General features: G+C 44.2%; 1 long non-coding RNA gene across 1 annotated transcript; it reads left to right on the plus strand.

The window, feature by feature from the left end:
* Positions 1–3,088: 3,088 nt before the first annotated feature.
* LOC117893666 lies at positions 3,089–21,731 on the plus strand. The gene is made up of 5 exons (XR_004648810.1): positions 3,089–3,099; positions 14,641–14,644; positions 15,306–15,811; positions 16,997–17,003; positions 21,721–21,731. It is a non-coding gene; the product is annotated as an uncharacterized LOC117893666 (long non-coding RNA).
* The last annotated feature ends 1,171 nt before the right edge of the window (positions 21,732–22,902 follow it).

Consider the following 22,902-nt stretch of genomic DNA (forward strand, 5'->3'; position numbering starts at 1 on the left):
CTGCTGCTTGCAGCTAGCTGCTTCTCCTGCTGACTCGATGACTGCAGTTGACAAGAATATTTAATTTAACTGATGCGACAAGCCATGGCACGGGAAAACACAGCACCAACCGAGGCACACATGTCGAGCATTTACATTTGATTTGGGCCTGGAGTGTACACTGTTCATGTCTTACTTATAGTTCTCCCAGTGTGTGGGCTTGGGTATATTAGAATAGCAGTGAAAGATGTTACCATTAAATGGGAACTAATTGAAAGACTAGTCGTGGTAGAGAGTCATCTCTATGGAGTGTGTTTTAGAAGGTTTTTATGGATACCTAATGTGCAATAAAAGAGTCATGTATGGACCAAATTTCTCCTTCCCAGTGCGCTTTTTGCATCTCTGCCTACACTTCTCTCGCTCGTCAATGCCATTTTGGGTTTCATTCGAATGCTTAGCTTCCGTTTCCGTTCCAGCTCTTTTACTTCCTCTTTTTCTTTCTTTCTCTCTCTCTCTCTCTCTCTTCCTCTACCTCTCGCTCACTCTTTCTCTCTCATTCTCTCAGTTTCCAGCAGTTTGCATTTCGTGTTAAATGCAAAAGTTGTAGCTCGACAAGTTTCTTTGAAAACTTACTACGTGCACAGCTGGTGGTAACCGAAGCCCATTTCCACACACGTCCTCCCCCCACACATTCACATTCACATTCTCATTCAGAGCAGAACAGGGAAAAAGCCTGCCTCTGTCTATTTAAATTATAAAAATTTCAAATGCTCTATTTACCGTAAATATTTTCATAGTAATTTACGCAAATTTACATAAATAAGTAGGCGGCAAAGGCAACGGGAAGCGGCCCCTCGTCGGGGCTTAACCTCATTTGAAAAATGTCAAACACAGAAGGACTTCACTGCCACGAACTGCCTCCACTCCCACACTGCATAAGCCAGACCACCACCAGACAGCCATTTAATGGGTCTCGTCTCCAAACAAAGAGCTGGACTCTAGGCCGGAGAGTCCCCTAGTCCCCTGGTCGTGTCGTTTGTTGTCCTAATAGCTTTTCTATAATTTATCATGCAATATTTATGGCACGCGCTTTTCCATCTACGAATTATGCATTTATTATTCAAAAGCGAACAAAGCGGAACAGGAGCCGGCCCGGCCCAGGCCTGAGAACTCTAAACGCTGTCAGCATTTAGGGTCACTTTTTTCCCACTGTTTGTCCAGTGCAGACCAGAACTAGACCAGTCCAAGTTAATTGGTAAATTTAAATTGAATAAATATTCCATGATAGTGCAATGGCCGCAACATTTTAGATGCCAAACGATTCGCGTGGATGTCATGTGTTTGTGTCCTGGCCATTATTTGTTGGTTTATGCCTGTCCCCGGAATTAAGCCGTTAAATCTAATGACTGCGATTTATACTACGGCACACGGTTTGGACCAGCGTAATTGGCAACTAAAAATGATTCCGAAAACTGTAAAACCAATTTGTGTGTGTCCCCTGGATTGATGGATTGGAATGGAATGGACAGCGGAAAGGGGTTTTCATCATAATTGGTTTTGTTCTCTTCTGATTCACAGGAACCTTTCCAGATTATATCCTCCTTTGTCGACTCAACAGATCTAAAGACTCTCAAGGTCCTCGAATCGGTTTCAACACCTTATCTGTCAACTTTGTGGCTTCATCTCCGCTTTCGGGGAAGGTCTCGCAGAAGTTCCTTTGTTTGTTTTACAATTTGCACCTTCAAGGACTTTTAGCACGACGTCGACATGACGTTGGACACAGAGATGGGAGGGGACGTGGAAGGACACGGGATGGCATGGCAGTAAAGCAAACGCAAGTCGCATTCAATTTAGCAACAAACCAAAGTTTTTTCCACGCTGGACAATAAGCGAAAGCGAAGAAACTTGCCACAAACACAGCAGTCGCACACAGCAGTCACAGAGAGGGCGAGAGTGACTGCGCAGCGAGAAGGACTCGGAGGGAGACCCACAAAAGTAGGCAACAAAAGTTGCCGCAACGACTTGAGATAGTTGCAGGGGCAGATTGGCAAGGACAGGCAATGGAGGTGCGCGAGGGATGTTGCCACTGCAACGCGCTAACACAAAAAGCAAAAGTTTTAACTGATGCCACAAGTAAAAGGTGCTACTTGTCCTCGACAGGGACAGAGACAGGAACAGGAGACGGAGACGGAGATGGAGACGGAGACTCGCTCCATTGTTTTGTAATGGAGAAATATTGTTTAGCATGCGGCCAGCAGACAACGGAGGGACTTGGGGACAAGGGACTGGGGCAGGGACGATGGCGGGTAAGTTGCAGCAGCTGCAGTCGCCTGCGGATTGGCTTCGCTTGGGGTTGGGGTTGGGGTTGGTGTTTGGGGTACTCTGGTATTATTATGCATAATGGTTTTTGGTCTATTGACATTTATGGCATTTGTACTACAGGAAGGGTGTCGCAGAAGTTTTTCCCTGGCAAAGTACAAAGCTTGAGAGTTTTGGGAGGGGATATTTGGCCATTGAAGTGGGATACTGATATTCAAATGCTGGCTGGAAATTGTTCAAAACTATTTAATGAGATCATATCGATCCTCTTTCAGTGCCTAAATTCCAGCTGGTTGCATCGTTTTGTTATCAATAATAGTTTATTTTGCTCTTTCTCCGGCCACCACTTGAAATGCACCTCAAAGCAAACACACACAAATTTTGCTTTCAGCTTGGGCAAAAGTTTTTTCGGAATAGATTCCTGCATAGATATGCATGACTATCAAAACAAACTAAACTATTTCAATCAAAGCTCACTCTGGACCATTGAGAAAGAAACTTCATTCGAAAGCAGAATCAATAGAGGGGAAAAAGTGCCAAGAACTTGAATAAAGAACTTGCCACTCTGATTGGACACTCGGGATGGGCAGAGTGGGGCAAGTGTAGCAGAGTTTAACCCTCCACATATCTATATCTATAGCTGGCATAGTTTATGCAACTGTTTGCCATCATTCCTATGTGTACGAGTATGTACGTATCGCTCCTCCCTCCCTCCTTCCCACCACTTCTTTTTTTGCTCTTTGCCAAATGTTAACTGAGGCTCAGTTGCTGGACTCAACACGTTTTTTTCACTCGACGCTCGTTTGATTTGGCCAAGTTTATGGCAAAGAAATGGCCAGAAAAACCCATTTAAATGCCTTTAAATGTTCCTTTTTTCTCTTCTTTAAGCTGTGGAACTCTGCTAAATGGATTGATGGATTTTCAACAACTAATTTTGGTTATTTTTGCAAAACTAATTTAAACCAAATATTTGCACTCCATGCCAGTTTGAACCTGCTCAAACGTCTGCGTAGACGCGGATGGGTGCACCGATATTTTCATTTGCCATAATTCTATTTATTTTCATATGCTGATGGCAACCCATTCCTGGCTTCCCCCCCTGCTGCTTCCATTATCGTGCATGCGAGCATTTATCCATTAATTTGTGCAAATAAAGTTGCCGCAGCATACGGCGCCGTGTACTCACGTAACCGCAATTGAAACGGGCAAAAATAATAATAAAAAACCAGAGAAACACGCAGACAGAGACGGAAAATAAACATTCAGAGAGAGAGAGAGAGAGAGATAGAAAGAGGGCAGGCGGCATATGGCCTTCTCAGTCTGGCTAAAGCTGGCGCCGCTGAAAGGTAAACAATTTTAATTTATTTACCCAATAATAAACCCATCAAATGGGTTGTAACTCTTACCCCCCATACGTACAACCAGGCCAGGCCCATTGTCGAGGCCTAAATGAGCGTTGAGTGGGTGTATGTGTGGGTGTGTTCGTATGTATTTGTTATTACATGTCTGCGGTCTGCTCACAATGGTTGGCAATTTGAAACTCCATCGTGATTATATCTGGGTTTATTAATCTCCATTTGAATTACTCTACGTGGCATTTTTTGAAATCTATTTTGAATTGTATTTGGTTACCTATTTGATTTGTTGCTGTATCAATTTATTCTTCAAATCATCTGCTCCCCTTTGCTCACTCTGTGAATCCTGAAATGGTACTGTATCCCCCAATCCAACACCAAACGACAATCACAATCATCCGCTTAATCAACACTCAAACTGCTGCTGCTGCTGCAGGGAAAATCCCGGCGATGAATCAGTTTACGGTTTAAAAAGCTTCATCAGTGCAGTGTGCACGGCTCGGGTTGCGTTGCTTTTGAGCTTTGCAACGCCTTTTAATTCAATTAAGCTCGGCTTTTGTGCCACACCCCCACACCCCCGTGCACTCACCAGTTAGCAATTCCCTTGCAGAGGTTGGAAATAGGCAATTACTCGGTCGGGGCCAGTAATCGAATTGGGGTGGCTGCCAGTGCTGGGTATATCCGTTTGAAACAATAAATTTCAAAGAATCGCGAGGAGGGTTGCAAAATTGGAGAGCCCTCGAGGGTTGTCAACCTCTGCCAGTGTGAGCGGGAAAGCTGGGAAAAGCTGGTAGAGAGCGGGGAAAATGCAAAATGCAAATCGAGCGTGTCTTGGCGGGACATTAAACTTAGTCGCGGCTTAGGGCAGGGCTTAGGCATAAGCCCCAACTTTCACTTAACCGCAGAGTGCCCGCTCCTCAACCTTGCCCATATTAATGCCTAATTAAATGCAAGTCTTTCCTCTCCACGCCCCTATCCCTAGCTCTGCAGGAGGGTGGAAACTGTTGGGGAATTCATTTGCATTTTATAGCAGATCTGGACACTCTGCTCTGACAATGACAAGCGGATGTATTTCATCTCAAAAGTGCAGGATTCGGTGCTCCGCCTCCTCCTTCGTTTCCTTTATTTCTTGTAAATTTTTCATGGCTGCTGGAAAACAATTCGTGAGTCCTTGTCCTGGCCAGGAGCAGGACCTGGAACAAGTCTCTCAGCTGTTGCGTCTGCTGAATAAATTATCAGCTGTCATTAAGGCTCTCCTGCTCCCAGCTCCTTTTTCGCCTTCATTTGTCACTCGACTGCGTTTGACAATTAAAAATCGTCCAACTCGATGAGGACTCCCAGCAAATGTACAGCGAATATATTCGTACCAGGAGGTGATGCTGCTGCTGATGCCCTTTAAATGGATGCGCTTTCTTACAGCGAATTTGCATTTATTTATCTATAATGAAAGCACAACCTTTAAACTGATGATATTTTAAATGAGAGACACAAGTTTACTGGTTAGACAACTGTTTGGTCACACGGCCAAAAATTAGCCTTTAATCTATGGGTTAGAGTGACTGGTGCAGCAGTAGAATAAATCCTAATTATGGTTTGTCTCTTAAAGTTCCCACTTTAATCGCACATTGTCATCTACATTTCTACCTACCTACTTACTACCTGATCCCGCATGGCACCAGTCTATGTCTCGAGCTCACCCTTCTTCTTTGCCTTCGCTTTCGCAACCTCTGCTTTCGTTATCGCGCTCTCAATCTTTCGCCCTCTCGCTCGCTCTAGTGCGCGGGCAATGAGGCCCGGCTGTCTACCTGCTGTTCGTGAGTGCTGCTGGTCCCGTTAAGCATGTGGAAGTAGTTCAGGACAAGCCGCAGCTTTCACATGGTAAGCTCGGAAGCTTTCCTACTGGCAGGTAAATGTAAACAAATAAGTTATATAAATTATTTTCTTAGTTGATGATTCAATACTAGCCTCTGCATTTGCATTTTTTATTACTATTTTTTTTTGATAATTGTTTTGTATATTTTCTGTGTGTCCCACAGCCAGAGCCCACACAGGGAACAAAGAACGGAAACACAAAAATGATTTTTGCATGGCCTAGCAGGACACAGCATGTGGTCGAAACTGAACCATCAACACTTTGGCCTGGCCTGAGTTGTGAATATGAAAGCCCAGCAGTAGCCCAGTAGCCCAGCAGCCCATTTGCAGTGTTAGAGCCGGGACCAAATCGAGCCGAGTCTAACCAGAGTGGAACCCAACTAAAGCAACCCAACCGGACTGGACTCGACTGGACCGGACTGAAGTGAACCGCATTTTGCATTTGCAGTTTACTCGGTTAACCGCTTTTATAGCGGATTTAACACATTTCAGCCCCAGTGCCAGTCCCCAGTCCCTGTCCAGGCACAGTGGCATGAAACGCCATGAGAATGAGAGCGATTAAAATTGCTCAGAGATATGCAAATAATTATGGGGAATATGTCTGTGGGAATACGTTGTGCAGATTGAGCAGCATCTACAGTTCCCACTGTGCCATGGCTTTGGCTTTGGGTTGCAATGGAAATGGAAATGGAAACTAGTTCAAATGCCCAAAACATGCCAAAATGTTTGAATCCAACAATCAAACGCACAGCCAGAGAATCAGAAGAAGAAAGAGAGGAGGCAGGGAGCGACTCACTCACTCTCGCTCTCCCTCTCTCATGCGGTGTGGTTGCATGCATTTGCCATTTCGTCATCATTCTATGCCTCCTCCATCCTCCGTTCTCACCATCCCCGCCCCAGAGAGTTCGCTCCATTTATGTGTGGGTGCAGTGCCACACCCACTCATATGTCAATGGGGCATGCAGTTTTTTGCTGTTGTTGTTTTTATGCCTCACGAAATCCGACTCGACTGACATTGTGCGAATGTTTGACCCCCGGGGGCTAAGCTCCGGTTTTCACCAGGATAGCATTAGGTTAGCACGGGGTAGTGGAGGTGTGCTGGGCTAGTGGGTGTTGCTATCCAGCCCCAAAAATTCCATTGTTATGGCCAATGAGCTCAGGGGCTTGGGCCATTATACTTTCAAGTGCAAATTTTGACACTTGAATTGTTGGTAGGGAAATTGCGAAGCCAACAATGGGTTAAGTGGAGCTCAAGCAGGAGTCTTTGGAGGATTAATGTTCTCCCCCGCCCAGCTTTAATTTCTGCTTCTGTTAATTTTCGGATTTTTTAGGATTTAATTTTACAGCAACGCTCGGCACGAGCCAAAGCGATAAAATGTGGCGCTTGATAGAAAAAACGGCACAGAGAAGACAAAAAGATAAGGAAAGGGGTGGGGCAATGGGGCAGGGGCAGGAGCAAATAGAATATAGAATTGCATGTGGAGGACACAACAGAAAGGCAAACAAAATTATGTTTAAGGTTATATGCTATGCATAAGTAAATAAGGCAGACAGACACAAGAGGAACAGCGAAGAGCAGAGCAGGCAAGCGGAAACGGAAGCTCAAGTAGCAAAAAGAAAGTGTCTAACTGGCTGTGGCTGTGTGTGTGTGTCGGTGTGTGTGACTTATGCAAGGCTCCCCCTAAAGGCACTTCCGACAATTGGCAAAACAAAACACACACAGACACAGCCAGGCACATGGCCAGATAGAGGAGAAGGGGCGAGGCAGAGACATGGCCCAACCGCAGGCAACCCTCATGCCTCGTCCTCGTTCTCGTCCTGGTGCTCGGTCCGCGTCCTGGTCCTTGCACACGCGCTGAGCGAGATAAAACATTTGTATGCGCTGATAAGAACGCATCCACTTACTTTTGGTCGCACATGACCTGAATTTTACCCTCTTCAGAGAGAGAGAGTGGGTGGAGAGAGCGGCAGGGAGTAGTAGAGAGTTGGAGCTGGAGCATAGCAAAAAACTTGAACTTGCACACGGACCAAAAAGCAAATGAAGAAATTTAAATTTGATACCATCCAAGGCAATCAGACGTTGAGAATGATGCCCTGGCTGTAAGATACTTACCCTGGAGGAGTAGGTAAGTTACAAGGGATATGATGGGAACGACAGCACAAATGACCCACGAATGGATTTGTACAAGATTCTGTTCATCCTTGGGTAAACACCAAGTCGACGACTCTCCATTTACACCCACGCAGGACACAGGAGGTCCTGTAGGCTGGCATTAACATGAGGAACATAGGAACAGACAGCATCAGCACTCTCTTCGCACTCCCACACTATCTGTCTGGGAGAGGGTAGTAGAATTCCTTTATTTTGCTCGCATTTTTCTAAGGTTCCAGCTCAGTTACACGAAATTTTGAGCGGAAATACGAAAATGAAAGATTCGTATCTAACAAAAGTTGGAAGCGAGATTGATGTGTGCACGGGCGGGGGCTGTAACTGGGAACTGTGGCTGGCACTGGGAACTCGCACACACTCCTCCTCGTACGACTGGTACAACAAAAAAGAGAAAGAAAAATTATTGAACAGCCTGCAGCACACAAAAGTGGTTCGTGGTCTCCGTCTCCTCGTTGAGTTCGCTTCCTTTATACGAAAATAGGATTTGGTTGCAAATTTTGCAGTTCCATTTTGCAGGAAAAGACAGAGAAAAGAGAGGGTTTGTGTGGGTGTGTGCCTTCGGCTCGTTTTGTTTGTTTGTCACTTTGGTGGTTAGTGATTGTCCATATAATGTGACAGAGGAGCAGCGATAAGGATAGAGAGAGAGAGAGAGAGATTGCCACATGGAAAGAGTTAGAAAGAGGCGACGCTGAGTGCCTCAATTTGGGCTCTGCAGCAGCTGACGTGGCGATATTTTGTGAGCTGGCGCTGCCATAAATGTGATATTTGTTCGACTCACTGAATATTTTCATACATCAAAGTCACAAATTGTTCAAAATTAATCATTCAATCTAAGCCAAAGTTTCCAGACCAAAGGAATGCAATCCCATTCCCTTTTGCTCGGTTTTGCTGAGCTGAATCGATCCGTAATTAGTGCTGTCAGCAGTGCTGGAAAAATTCCTAGAATAGCAAATTATTCAATGTGGAAAAGCTGGGAAAGTGTCAGCTGTGGCAAGAGTAAAATTAATATTTCAGGGCGTGCCAAATACCCGAAGTAAGCCTACAGAACTACAGGACTACAGGACGACTGCGGGTGCGGGTACGGGGGTATCGTTTAACACTTCATTAAGAGCCATTCCGACAACTTGTAGACAATTAGAGACAAGTCACTGAAGGGGGGGACTGGGGAGTGTCTTGTAGAGGGTAGCACTTAACACATTTCCAATGTTCATTGACCGGCAAATGAAATAAAAATTGCAAACATCTTCAACTCTGCCAGCGAATGCTTCATTTAACAGCAACAACAAGGAGAAGGGACTCTGGCACTCTCTCTCTCGCTCCACACCGAGGCAATAGACAAAGTTCCCAGGCCACAAATTACACTTTGGTTTGGCGTAAAAATTGCAGCTGCTTCTGCCAGTCGAATACGGGCAAAAATTATTGAATTGAATGTCCTTGTGTCCTGTCGGGGGTGTTCCCAGTTTCCGGACATCACCAAAAGAATTTACTGCGAGTTTGTGAGCATTTTCCACGTGAAAACGTAAGTGGGAACCGACTGGAGGAGGAGGCTCGCCAAGCCCTCTGCTTATTTTCTCCAAAGAGTCTTTTCGTCTGGTGCTGCTGCTGGATGCTGGTTTCTGTGTACGGATGGCTGTGTGTATTTTTTATGATGCTTGAAAATAAATAAACACTCAATACCAATGCCAAAGAGCAGACAGCGCAAACTTTCAGTCACAGACACTCGGTGGGCAGGACTGCAGCAGCAGCAGTCGAAGGAGCAGACAGACAGCCAGCACATCGCTGGCGCACATTCAATAAATCTTCAACTGTGAATAGTCACTTGAGACGGGAAATTGGAGAGGGAGAAGGAACCACAACAGCAGCAGGAGCTGGAGCACCATCAGCATCAGACTTGAACGCCTTTCAGTTTCATTTTCCAGCTGCTCTTTCGCTCCCTGCTCTTGTACTCTCGTACATATAATGGCAATAATCATGAGCTGTTGGATAATAATAATGATGATGGTGCTCTTGTCTGCGATGGCAGAGCATGTTCCCGATGTGTGTGTGAAAAAGCGCAGCTTGCACGTATGAACAGCACCCCTAAAGCCTCTAATAGCCTCATATTTTGCACTCCAATACATAACTCACTGGGGAGGCCGGAAGGAAGTGTAGAAAAACAGAGAGGGGCTGGGGTAACGACAGGCCAAGACCAAGGCCAATTCCCTAGAAACAAAAGAAGAACAATTATTATACGAAGATACGATATCCTTTTCCAGCAGCTCTCAAATGTCACAGCAAAAGATGAAAGAAATGAAGCTAATGTCTGTGGGGGCTCAGTAATTCAACCGTAAATTATGAAAATCAGCAAACAAAAAGTGTCCCGAGTATGTGCAAGTACGTGTGCTCGGCTCAGAAAAACAAAATCGAATGCGGAAGCAGCCGGAACATAAATCAAATGGCAGCAAGGCCAAAATCGCAGGACTCGACTTAAGCAAATATTCAATCTGAAATGGCGTTTACACGACTAGGAACAGGATATGTAATATCCTTTTGGGGTTTTTAAAACCAGCAGCAACTGGGAATCCTCATTTTTGTGTTGTTGTTCTTCCCACTCAGGGAGTGGCAGACGGAGAGGGGCATGCCTGATTGGGATGCAACTTATTTTCAAATAAATATGGCAAAGCCTTTTCCAACATAGTAGTCGCCATAAATCTCAACAATATCCGCTGTCTGTGTGCGGAACAGCCTCCATGGAGCAGCCATGGATTTGCCAGTGGAATTTATGCACATGGGAGGATGAGTGTCTGGCCAAGGGATGCGAACTCTTTTTTTGTTTTGTTTTATTTACTTGCTGCAGGAAGAGGTTGAGCCACTTTTTGCCTTGTCTCTAGTTTATGGAAAGTGCTTGTTAATGGATTCTTTTGGTTTGATTTTGGGTTGAGTATCGGCTGCCAAAGGAAGTTGATAAATTGGTTTGGGTTCCCCCGGATCATCTACACAATTCAAATGGAGTTTTGGCCAAACTTCCACCAGAAATCAGTTCTCTGATGGTGGCTCCCTAATTGAACACACTTCAGGCTTCCGTTTCAGGTTTAAAAGGCACTCCCTGTGCCTAGATCTTAAGGAGCCACCACCAAGCCCATATACATACGTTGTAGGAACTTTCACTTGGCCAACAGCGGAAAGGAGGCCATGACGGGAACCTCTGCTTGCAATTTTAAAATTAAGCAGCACGAAAGCGATAGCGAGGAGCAGAGAAGGGCAGGGGTGCAAGCAAAACACTTTAACTAAAATTAGAAAAACGTAAACGAGCGAGACGGCAGCAGTCAACGTCCAAGACTTCCCGCTCCAAGCCATAATCAGCACTTGCAACAAACACAAGTGGCAGCAGCAGCAGCGGCAGCGGCAGCTGAAGGGGTAATCTGCCATATGCAACTTTGGCTACGCCAAACACGGCACTATAATGAAGCTATCAACCGTAAGATGGCGCTTAGGCACGCAATCATACTTTGGAACCTTAGAGACCCGCTGGCTATACGTGGAGCGGGAGCTTCGCGGTGGGGAGCCACCTCATGTGTGCCTCCAATGGAGTGTTCTGCGAAACGACTTCCCACTCATTTGATTACGTTGTAAAATCTCATTGAAAAATTGATTATTTCAATTAAATATACGTACATAAGATTGGATCTCTCTGGTAGGTAAATTTCCCTGAACAATCTCTTCGGGAACTCTCTTTCCAGAACACCATCTTGGATAAAGTAGCCTGCACCGCTGCACCTTGAGTTTTCGTAATTTTCACTATGCGGCATACACACCAGGACTCGGCACTACCACCACCTCCAGAACACGCGGCGTATGCTTAATATTTCCGCCGCATCCTATGCGCATATTCATTTTTGACGAAGCTTTGACGGCGTCCGTCCGTTGACCGCTGGGGATTCGCTGGCTGGGTGCTGCAGAGCGTGAGGGGGGGACGCCTGCATTAGCGTTTAATAGCAGACGACGTTGTCCCGGGAGTGTCCTGCTGCCTGCCTGCTGCCTTGGCTGCCATCTTGCCTGCTGCACGGATAATGCTCGTGCTCGTATACCCCCTGGTTGTGACCTAAATTTCACAGTTTATGAAAAATATATGTGTGTGTAATGTGTGTTTGTGTGCGTGCAATATGAAATGTTTCTCCTCTTGCTGCATGCATAAAGCGCCAGCTACAAAAAAATATTATGTAAGTATATTATATGTATGTGTGGCATAGAGCAAAGAAAAAGAGTTTCATATTTATATTTATTTACATAGGAAAAAGCGCACACCCACACACAGGCAGCAAGGGAGAGAGAGAGAGAGATAGGGGGTAGTGAAGGTTTATGAGGCTTCGTCCGCTTCTCATTTTTTTTTTTTTTAGTCAAACGCCAAATGGCGACAGTAATGGCGGCGTCAAAAGCGGAAATGCCCCTGAGCTGTGGTGGCAGGCAACACATCAAAGGACACTGAAAGCTCATATGTTGCGTAGCGCGAAAAGGGGCATACAGGAGGGAGAGGTGCAACAAAGCGGATAGTGAGGGTAGTTGAAATAGCCCCTTGACTAATGAGCGAGATACAGGGGCCAAAAGAATGCTCTCTGCTAAGATAGATACAGTCTTTAAGTCTTTGATTAGTTTTAAAATGTCACCTTAGTTTCCACTCTACAGTCATGGCATGTCCCATGGCCCTTTACATTTTAATACACGTCAACTTGCAATCCATTTTGATGAGAAGTTTTCAATAAGGAATATGGAACTGTCAAATGTTTCTTGTATTGTAGGAATTATTCCAACTGGCTTGCCTGGCTGCAGCAGGTGTGATTGAAGCCTGTGTGACATCTGAGGAAGAGTGAAATAAATAACAAGAACTCGAGTAAGCATTTGCTTTTGTAGAGCTCAGCAAATCCTGTCCCCCCCGTTGACTGGCACTCTGAAGTGCGGTCAAGCATTTTGTAATAATATTTATGCTGATTTCGAATCCGATTTCAATGCCGATTCCGATTCTTATTCTGTTGAGTAAGCATACGAGTGTACGAATATTTTGTATGTGTATTCCCAGGGGGAGATTCAATGGCCAGTGTTGGAGGAGGGAGCGCCAAGCACCCACAAGCCATCACATCAAATGCAAAGTTTTCGGGGTAGTTCAAGTAGAATTTATGAAACAATTTTCAAGTGGGTGAAGGGTGGCAGGGGCAGCAGCTTATCATAAGCAATAAACGCTAATGGATGAGCTTAATGTCGGTCAAGGGGGGTGCCCGGGGGCAACCGCAAATCTCTACCCCAGACAGGAGCTGGAGCTGGAGCTACCCTTCCACACTTGAAGTTTCACCCTCGCAAAGGTGACAAAAGATATCGCAATTTTATGAGTAATCCTCTGACACTCCTGACAAGGACATGCACTGATTACAGTGCCCTGTCGGCCCCTTGTCCCTGGGCAAGAGGTAATACAATTTTCACTTCCAGATAGATTTTAGCATTGTCCCCGCTTAGAGCACATAATACACGAGTGTGTCCTCTCGGCATGTTGTTGTGTGTGCGTCCTGTCGGTATCCCTTCCATTGTCCTTCCCCTGTTTGTGTGTCTGCGAACTCGGATGTTGTTTGTGAGTCATATTAAAAAGTAACGAGCAAAATATTACGAAGCCGACAAAGGCCAGACAACAGGTGTGAAGGTTTACAAAATTTAGAATGTCGGACAAAAATTGTATTAAGGGGAACAGCCGGTACATGCATTCCATAGAGAGCCCATGACGATCATCAGTCCTTCTTCTTGGTGCCACCGGACCTTGCCTGCAGGCATAGAAACGGAGGGACTTGGCGATCGGGACCGAGCCGTTTATTTATATACATATATCTCACGCGCAATTAAGCCGCTCAACAACAACGACAATATAAAACCATCTAAAATATTATATCACCGCGCCTTGTGTGTAAAAAAATGTTGGTGCTTGCACATGTAGGGTGTGGAAAAATTAGCTCAGCGGTCATTGCCCTTGCGGCTGACCATACACCTATGCGCATTTAACTAGACCCACCTGACCGTATGTCACCTATTCTCGTCTTCTCTCAGGTTATTAAAATTGTTCGATGCCGACATTCTAAAAGCCACTTAAGGGAAGAAAAAATAAATCACAAAATCTAGAAAAGAAAATTTAATGAAAAATTATGGATAGAAGAAAAAAATAGAAAAGAAAATTGTTTAATAATATTAAATATTCCTAGACGTTAACTTAGAAATAGAAGAAGAAAAAAAAATGAAATTTATGCCTAGTTAAGAATAGATTTTAAAAGGTGCATCATCGGTCTCATTGTGTCCATGGAAGGGTATTGGTAAAATACCTCTTCATAACGCTTCTTGTTATTTTGCATATTTCTACATTTCTTTAACAGTTTTATTGCAAACGTGAAATTGGGCCCAACGACACCAGCAGCTGTTTAAAAGTCTGTAAGTAGACACACATATATACACATACACTCCGGGTCAGGAGAATAGCGTCTACACAGTGAGACATGCATGCTTAACCATATATAAAGTGAATTATTATTAACTACAATCACTACAATTATGCCATTTAATTCCTTTAATTAATTCATTCTTACTTTATATTTTGATTATATTATTTTTATTCATATTTGATCATTCTCTTGAATTCCTATGTCTTAAATTAGTCCCACATATATATACACATGCAGTAAAAATAGTTTAAGGGTTAGGGTATAAATAATGGGGGTTACAAACAACATGAAGTCATACCAGTCAAAGTAAAATTTTAACGATTAACATGCATTTCTAATCTGATTTTTGGGAGGGGTTCCTAAGGCACATAGCGCAGCAGCAGAAGGTTTTGGGTAGAACCATAACGGCATATTCTTATGTTATTCTACATGGAGGGTGGGTCAAGAGGGAAGAGCACAACCACCTTGCTCTTCACAGTAGGTAGTGGACCTTAAGTTCCGTCCGGGTTTTTAATTCCGATCCCAGTTCCCGTAAATCTGTCTACGATTTTGTTAGGTGACGGAGTTCGTTTTCGCAGCACAACACCCACCCCATTTTCCCCTGAGCCTAGCCGGCCAACCTTTAGTAGACAGAGAGTGCTGACGAGACGACACTTCCCGTGTCCGTTACATAATAAATGGCGCCCAACGTGGGGCCCAAATGGTCCGTATCTACCAACGTGGGGCCCAAATGGTCCGTATCTACCAACGTGGGGCCCAAATGGTCCGTATCTACCAACGTGGGGCCCGAATGGCCGTACCTACCAACTATATATTCTATGGTTATAGGTTCCCTCACGTTTTCCCCAATAACCTTCCCAATCCCTTCCGCAACCCAATATTGATCCAAATTTTAAAGTAGTTCAGTTTTTGTGTTATATATCCAGCTCGGAACAGCTGGGAATCTGATCATTGTCGGACCCAGACCAGTGGATATATTGCATAGAAGAAGATCACAGTAGACTTCATTATATCATTTCATCAGGATACTAGGAACGATAGTTCTGAGTAAATTGGTTCTATACCTAGTAGCGAAGATGAATGACCTTTATTCTCTCGAGATTAATTGAGACTTGTTCAGACTGGAAAATTCGGTCCTGTTCCTCTTTTTTTTCTCGAAAGGATCAACAACAACATTTTGTTTTCTTTCTTTCTGCTTACGGACTTAAGGTTATAACAACCGCAGACATTCCTTCTGCTGTGCTGGTGCCTGATAGGAGACCCTCACAATCATTGCCCATATTTTCGAATTTAGAAAAAAAAAAAATCTTTCATAGTCTTAAAGACTATATCGTTTTTCCTTAATCATAATTTGTTACAATGGCGGTAAGGCGAAGCATTGACAATATAAATGTTAATCTCGGCGAGGTAGTCGTACACTGCACTATATGCAATGATACCAGCCAGGACACCGACATTGTAGAAACCCATTGCAAACACAAATACCACCGGTCGTGTTTATCGGATTGGTTGACATCCAATGAGACATGCCCGATTTGTTCGTTACCGTTGCGTTCACAATCTCAATTGAACTGTAAAGAGCTGGGGAAATTTAACATTAAGGATATTTGGTAGCTAGAGACAAAAGTCTGCACCCTTCCTTGTTGTTGTTTTCAGTTTTATCTTGGGTCAAAACCCTAAGATAAAATCTGGCGGGGGGGTGTGAAGGTTGCAGACCAAAAATACAAAATTTAGAATGTCTGGACAAAAATTGTATTAAGATTTTTTTTTGGGAACAGTCTTCTTATTTTATCGCAAAAATATTGAACCTTCCCCACTGTACATGCATTCCATAGAGAGCCCAAATGCAAGATCAGAAGCTTTTATCTTGAAAAGCTCTCTCTTTCGAAATTGCACGTGCGAGCGCCGTTCACATGTGAGCTTTTCTCTCCGCAAGCATAGCTTACGGCTAGCCCTTCGAGAACCTTCTTAGCTCTCTCATACCCAGCTTTTGGAGGGGTAAAATAGTTAGGCTAAGTGCATGCTGCACAGAACAAAAAGTGCATTCAAAGTTGGAAGACTTAATTAATGTGCGTACAGAACATATAAAAAAAAAAAACGTGGTGAAAATTCTGCAAAACCATAAAAGGGAACATAAACCCAATAAAAACCATTTGAAAAGTGTTGTGGCTGCAAAGAACAAAAACTAAAACCAAACCCTGGATAAGGTTATGATCCACGTGTGGCAGAAAATTGCTGACCTGGCCTGACCACCCCTCAAGGAGGGGGGGTCCGCTTCATGACGATCATCAGTCCTTCTTCTTGGTGCCACCGGACCTTGCCTGCAGGCATAGAAACGGAGGGACTTGGCGATCGGGACCGAGCCGTTTATTTATATACATATATCTCACGCGCAATTAAGCCGCTCAACAACAACGACAATATAAAACCATCTAAAATATTATATCACCGCGCCTTGTGTAAAGAAAATGTTGGTGCTTGCACATGTAGGGTGTGGAAAAATTAGCTCAGCGGTCATTGCCCTTGCGGCTGACCATACACCTATGCGCATTTAACTAGACCCACCTGACCGTATGTCACCTATTCTCGTCTTCTCTCAGGTTATTAAAATTGTTCGATGCCGACATTCTAAAAGCCACTTAAGGGAAGAAAAAATAAATCACAAAATCTAGAAAAGAAAATTTAATGAAAAATTATGGATAGAAGAAAAAAAATAGAAAAGAAAATTGTTTAATAATATTAAATATTCCTAGACGTTAACTTAGAAATAGAAGAAGAAAAAAATGAAATTTATGCCTAGTTAAGAATAGATTTTAAAAGGTGCATCATCGGTCTCATTGTGTCCATGGAAGGGTATTGGTAAAATACCTCTTCATAACGCTTCTTGTTATTTTGCATATTTCTACATTTCTTTAACAGTTTTTATTGCAAACGTGAAATTGGGCCCAACGACACCAGCAGCTGTTTAAAAGTCTGTAAGTAGACACACATATATACACATACACTCCGGGTCAGGAGAATAGCGTCTACACAGTGAGACATGCATGCTTAACCATATATAAAGTGAATTATTATTAACTACAATCACTACAATTATGCCACTTAATTCCTTTAATTAATTCATTCTTACTTTATATTTTGATTATATTATTTTTATTCATATTTGATCATTCTCTTGAATTCCTATGTCTTAAATTAGTCCCACATATATATACACATGCAGTAAAAATAGTTTAAGGGTTAGGGTATAAATAATGGGGGTTACAAACAACATGAAGTCATACCAGTCAAAGTAAAATTTTAACGATTAACATGCATTTCTAATCTGATTTTTGGGAGGGGTTCCTAAGGCACATAGCGCAGCAGCAGAAGGTTTTGGGTAGAACCATAACGGCATATTCTTATGTTATTCTACATGGAGGGTGGGTCAAGAGGGAAGAGCACAACCACCTTGCTCTTCACAGTAGGTAGTGGACCTTAAGTTCCGTCCGGGTTTTTAATTCCGATCCCAGTTCCCGTAAATCTGTCTACGATTTTGTTAGGTGACGGAGTTCGTTTTCGCAGCACAACACCCACCCCATTTTCCCTGAGCCTAGCCGGCCAACCTTTAGTAGACAGAGAGTGCTGACGAGACGACACTTCCCGTGTCCGTTACAACGGGACGAGACGAGGCAAGAGCTCTCCACCATCCAATATTGGATTCACACGATGCAATGTTTTATGAAGGATGCCAGGCACAGCTTAATTCTTGTTCATTGCCCTTTGCTGTTTGACTGCCAGCCAACCAGCCAGGGAGCCAGCCAGTCAGCCCTTCTTCCAGGTTCAGTTTCAGGTCCAGTCGACAGACCCCCCTCATATTCGTATTATTATTGTATTACGGAGCCAGACAAGTCTGCATTGCTGCATGTACTCGCACCATGTACCATGTCCTGTCTCGGATCGCCCCGAGGTTATCTCATTGTCTGACCAGGGGGACGAGGCGGTCTGGCAGGCAGGCAGTCCAGGCATTATTAATAACCATAACTCAAATCTATTGCCGCTTTACTGCTCATTGATTCTGTTTATGGCCATGATTTCGTCAGTTCTTTTTGTTTGCTTCGCATCTACCTCCCCCTCCTGACAGCTGGGCATTTTGAAAAGTTTTGATTTTACCCCAAGAAGAAGGGAGTCTGAGGGAGGGGCTGCCTTGTGGACAGCAATGATAGCTTTGGTCGTGTCTTTAACGATGTGAGAAAGAGTCGATGCCTTTGAATTGAATATGAAACGTACGGAGTACGGAAGTGCGTACAAAACCTAAGAAATATTTATTATTCGCAGACTTCCACTGAACTTATGGAACGCACCCACTGTAGCTGGAAGCGAAGTTTAATCAGCTTGCTGATAAGTCATGCTTGATCAATGGCACAGCTTTCATCTCAGCTTTGCAGCAATGTTAGCACTTGGACTGTTGCAGTGTGTTTGTATTTTACGGATCCGCTTTCATGTTAAGCGATTACACAAGCGCGAACCTCTCCGAGAGAGCAGGTAGAGGGCCGGACAGCAGGTAGCAGAACGAAGAGGAGATCGCGAGAACGAGAGGCACGAAGGGTCGGCAGACGCCGCAGCGCGCCCGTCAGAGAGCTTTCGCCATTCCGTTGCAGTCGTCATTTTCGTAAGTCGAAATTTGCATCAGTCTTATTTTGTGCCAGTCCCAGTATCAACAGCCGTTTAATCGCTGTATTATATTCTTAAATACATACATAAAATAATTAAACAAATAAATTCTAATTAAAAACAATTGTATTAACTGGAATGCTTTCAAACAATTAAGTTTACCTTGAGTTTACCTTTCAGCTAAAAAATTACTTTTTTGTATTTTGTGTGGGAATTGAATCTCAATTGTCAATCCTCCATTCCTGAATTGTGTCTTCCCTTTATAAGTTTGATGCAAGTTGAAGCCCATCTAATCCCGATTACAAATTCAAGGATTCTTTAGCTAAAATCGGAAACCAACTGTTTCCGCAGCGGAACCACGAAAATCCCCTATGCCAAACGCCCGCCTATCCCTATCGCCTTTGGACAAGTCAAGGCTCATTTTGGCTTATCATTCAAAGCTAACACTTCTGATATCCCGCCAGAACCGCTACTGCCACTGCCATTGCCATTGCCAACTGGCCCTTTGCGCCAAGTTTTAATTGTGCTCATATCTCAAGAACTCTTCTGGATCGCTTCGGTGATTCGCTGCTTGAGCCAAAGTTTGCATTTTGGCCATTTGTGTGTGGGGCTCAAACTTTTTTGGTGCTCTCACACACACCCACACACAAACACACCGACAAATTGCCCAACAATCCATGTTGCCATTTTACAACACTTGAAATTTCTTTTGGACATTCGCTCTCTTTTCTCTTTTTTCTCCAGCTGTTTCTCGGCTTAGCCTCGGCTCTCTGGATGTTGACTTTTACTTTGGCAGTGAAGAGCGCACTAGAGGCTGGGCTGTGTGTATAATTTCAATGTTCACTGTCGTAAATAGCATAAGCACTGCCTTAGAGAGAGAGAAAGAGATAGAGAGAGAGGGAGAGAGATGGTGAGTTGGAGGGAGGGAAAAACGATGAGTATTTTCTTAATTTTCTTGCACTTCCTGCAGCCCAGCAAAAGTTTTCGCAGCTCCTTCTAGCTAGAATCATCATCAACAGCAGCAGCAGCAGTAGAAGCAGAAGCAGAAGCTTTTCCGTTTGTCAGAGTAAGCCGTAGAAGGAAGAGTGAGTGGTAGAGGGGAGTGAGGGGAGGGACAGCACCAACATTAAAGTATTATGCAAGCGTATTAATGCACTCAACGGACGCCGAAGACACGACAGCACCGGACGGACAGGCGGAGCAGAACGGAACAGAACGGAACGGAACGGAAAAGTGACCAGGCAGCAGTGCAATGATAAGCTGCAAGTCAGGATGCAGGATGTCAGAAGTGGCAGTGCAAGGAAGGAGCGGGGCGGCCCTCACAGCATGTGACTTGGCTAAGGGAAAAACCATCTCAAGTTAAAGTTTTCCAGCAGCAGGAAACATCTCGGGGCTTAGCCCTCAGTCCCTCCTCACGTTGCGTTACGGCAATTGTCATCCGTGGTTGATTTAGAGAGGGAATACAATACATTAATTGAGTAAACCTCACAGCAGAGACTCGCAGCCACAGCCATAATGGAGAGACAACAGTTTAATATTCCATAATCCTCCCGCCATCCTCCATTAAACGCTTTCGGCCAACACCATGAGACCAGGCTTAATCCAATTAAGCGTAAACTCTCCGGGGACCCCATGAGACACATGGCTCAGGTCGAGTCCCCATCGAGTCTGTACTTGTATTGCATTGTGTGGCATTCTCTTGTCTTGTCAACTGTCAAATTGAATTCTGGCCTTTCCCCCCATGCATTCAATGCGTGGGATACATTTTCCGTTTCCATATGTATTTTGATATTCCCTTTCCATAAACCCCACCACAACCTCGGCCATTGCCTTCTGCCTTCAACATAATCATGATATATGTACTGCGGTCTTTGCAGATTTCGTACCAGTTGCTAGCCGTAGTCAATGCATATTTTTAATCTGGCTTTGAGTCACTTCTTCTTTTAATTATAGTATACACAAGTTCATAGAGGAAGTCCTATCCTATTAATGAGTGCATTTCTAAGAATCTTCATGAGGTCAGCACCGTGCAATGATAAGCTGCTGACGATACCCTTCGGCCTTTTACTCGGCTACTTATATATTTTCAAATGAATATAAATGATTCAGAAGATTCGCCTGGGACATAATTTCTTTGAACACATTTGCTCTGAACACATCTCACGGTATTAATCTGGTGGAAAAATCGGTAAAATTAAAACAAACATAATTGAACGACGTTGGATTATCTTATTAGTTTATATAAAAGGATTTTGATCTCTTCAAAGCAGAAATTGCAAGACCAATAGAGGAGATTGAATGGAAGTTCTAGGAAAAATATAAGCAAACTCTGGTGGGATCTCCCGGAGAAAACGGAGATAACAGGATCATGAAGACAATTTAGATTCGGTTTAGTGGTAGAGGAGGCGCATCTGCAGATGCCCAGAATCCCACAGTTTGATGTAGTTCAGGATTGATTTATGGTCTCCTCCTGGTCATGGCCACATCTGCGAAGGCGTCACAGCTGCGTGGGGGGGAAATATATAAAACAGGAAAATGAATTTTGTTTTCCTTTGTCACTTGTTTGGAAATTAGTTTTTGAGGCAAGTTGTGTGTGTTGCTGAACGGGATGGGAGGGAACGCACATGTGATTTGATTGGAGAAAACGAATCGAAAAGTCATTTATTTTGAAGCCCAGTATGTGGCTCTGCGCTGGATCTTCTGTGGTAGATGGTTGGGGGGAGAGGCGTTAACTTCTTCTGCCTGTCCACTTGACATATTTTTACGGTTGAAAAGTTGTGCCATGCCGTGCCATTCGCTCGTTCATTCCTTCATTCGCTGATTCGTTTATTCATTCATCAATCAGCGTACGCGACACAGCATGAAAAATGTCAGTGGAGTGCGGCATCAAAGTGCCGGCACCCCCATACTGAAGGTTGTACAGACCCAAGAGATACCCAGGAATATTCTCCATCTCCATCAATCCATCGAATGATGTATGCAGTAAAGGGTAAGCTCACTGTAAGCTCTTTCCCACCACCTCCATCGGGACACTTGAATAACTTTTCCTCTTCGAGGCGAGGCGATGCGATGCGATGCGTTGTGAAAATTGGCAAGTCACTTTTCAGCATTTTCCGCGAGCCGTGAAGCAATCAATATTGATTGCATAATGAATGACAATCTGCGCTGTGCCCCGACACTTTTCCAGATGGCAGATGGTAGACGCAGACACCCCCAATGCCATGGGTCATAGTTCATAGTTTCTCATTGTGGAGAGCTCCCCACGGTGGCATTGGCACGTGTGTCCTGTTCTGTTGACCTGTGGCATTCTAATTGCGTTTGCCGAAACAGACTTTCAAAAGTTCAATTGGGAAAAAGCTGCATAAAGCATTCCATTCCGGGCCAAGATGATTCAATTGACATACCAAGTGCGGGGGCGACATACATGGGAGTGCATGGAAGGGAGCCAAGCGGATGCTCGACGATGGCGTTCATGTGAACGTCCGTTTGCCGGCTACCATACCAACTCGTTCCAGTCATCTTTCCAGTGCTCTTCCCTCTACAGTGCCGTCCAGTCATCCAGTTCAGGCCACACAATGGACCGCCACTTGGCTGGTCTCTGTCATGGCCAACAATGGTCGCAAATGTCTCGACTGAAGCGCTGTCCCTCACTCTCACTCCCTCTCTCTCTCTTTCTCGCTCTCTCTCTCTCTGTCTGTCTGCCTGTCTGTCTGTCTGTCTGGTCTCTTTCCTCTCTTTTTGCTCTGTTTTTGTTAACTTTTCAAGCTCGGTTCGCTGGCTCTTTTGGCCAGTCTACGTGCTCAGCGTGTTGGCCTCGGTTTGTTTTCTGCTGGTTTCATTTTGTTGCAGTTTGTTTTGCGCTTTGTTGGCTGCCACTGCCTGTCCCGTTTTAGCCGCTGATGTTACCTGCTGCCATTCCCTGCCACACACTACAGAGAACTAAGGTCCAGTTACTCGTTTTAGCAAGAGAATTCCATGGTAAATGATTTTAATTTTAATTTGGCTATCAGCTTTAGAAGTCTTACAAAAGATTCAATAAATTCTGGAGCTACTTACGGTTTTTTGTAGTGTATTTTCGATTCGCTTATGAGTCCAATGGGGTCGG

Source organism: Drosophila subobscura, chromosome J (assembly GCF_008121235.1).
Source record: "Drosophila subobscura isolate 14011-0131.10 chromosome J, UCBerk_Dsub_1.0, whole genome shotgun sequence".
NCBI lineage: Eukaryota > Metazoa > Arthropoda > Insecta > Diptera > Drosophilidae > Drosophila > Drosophila subobscura.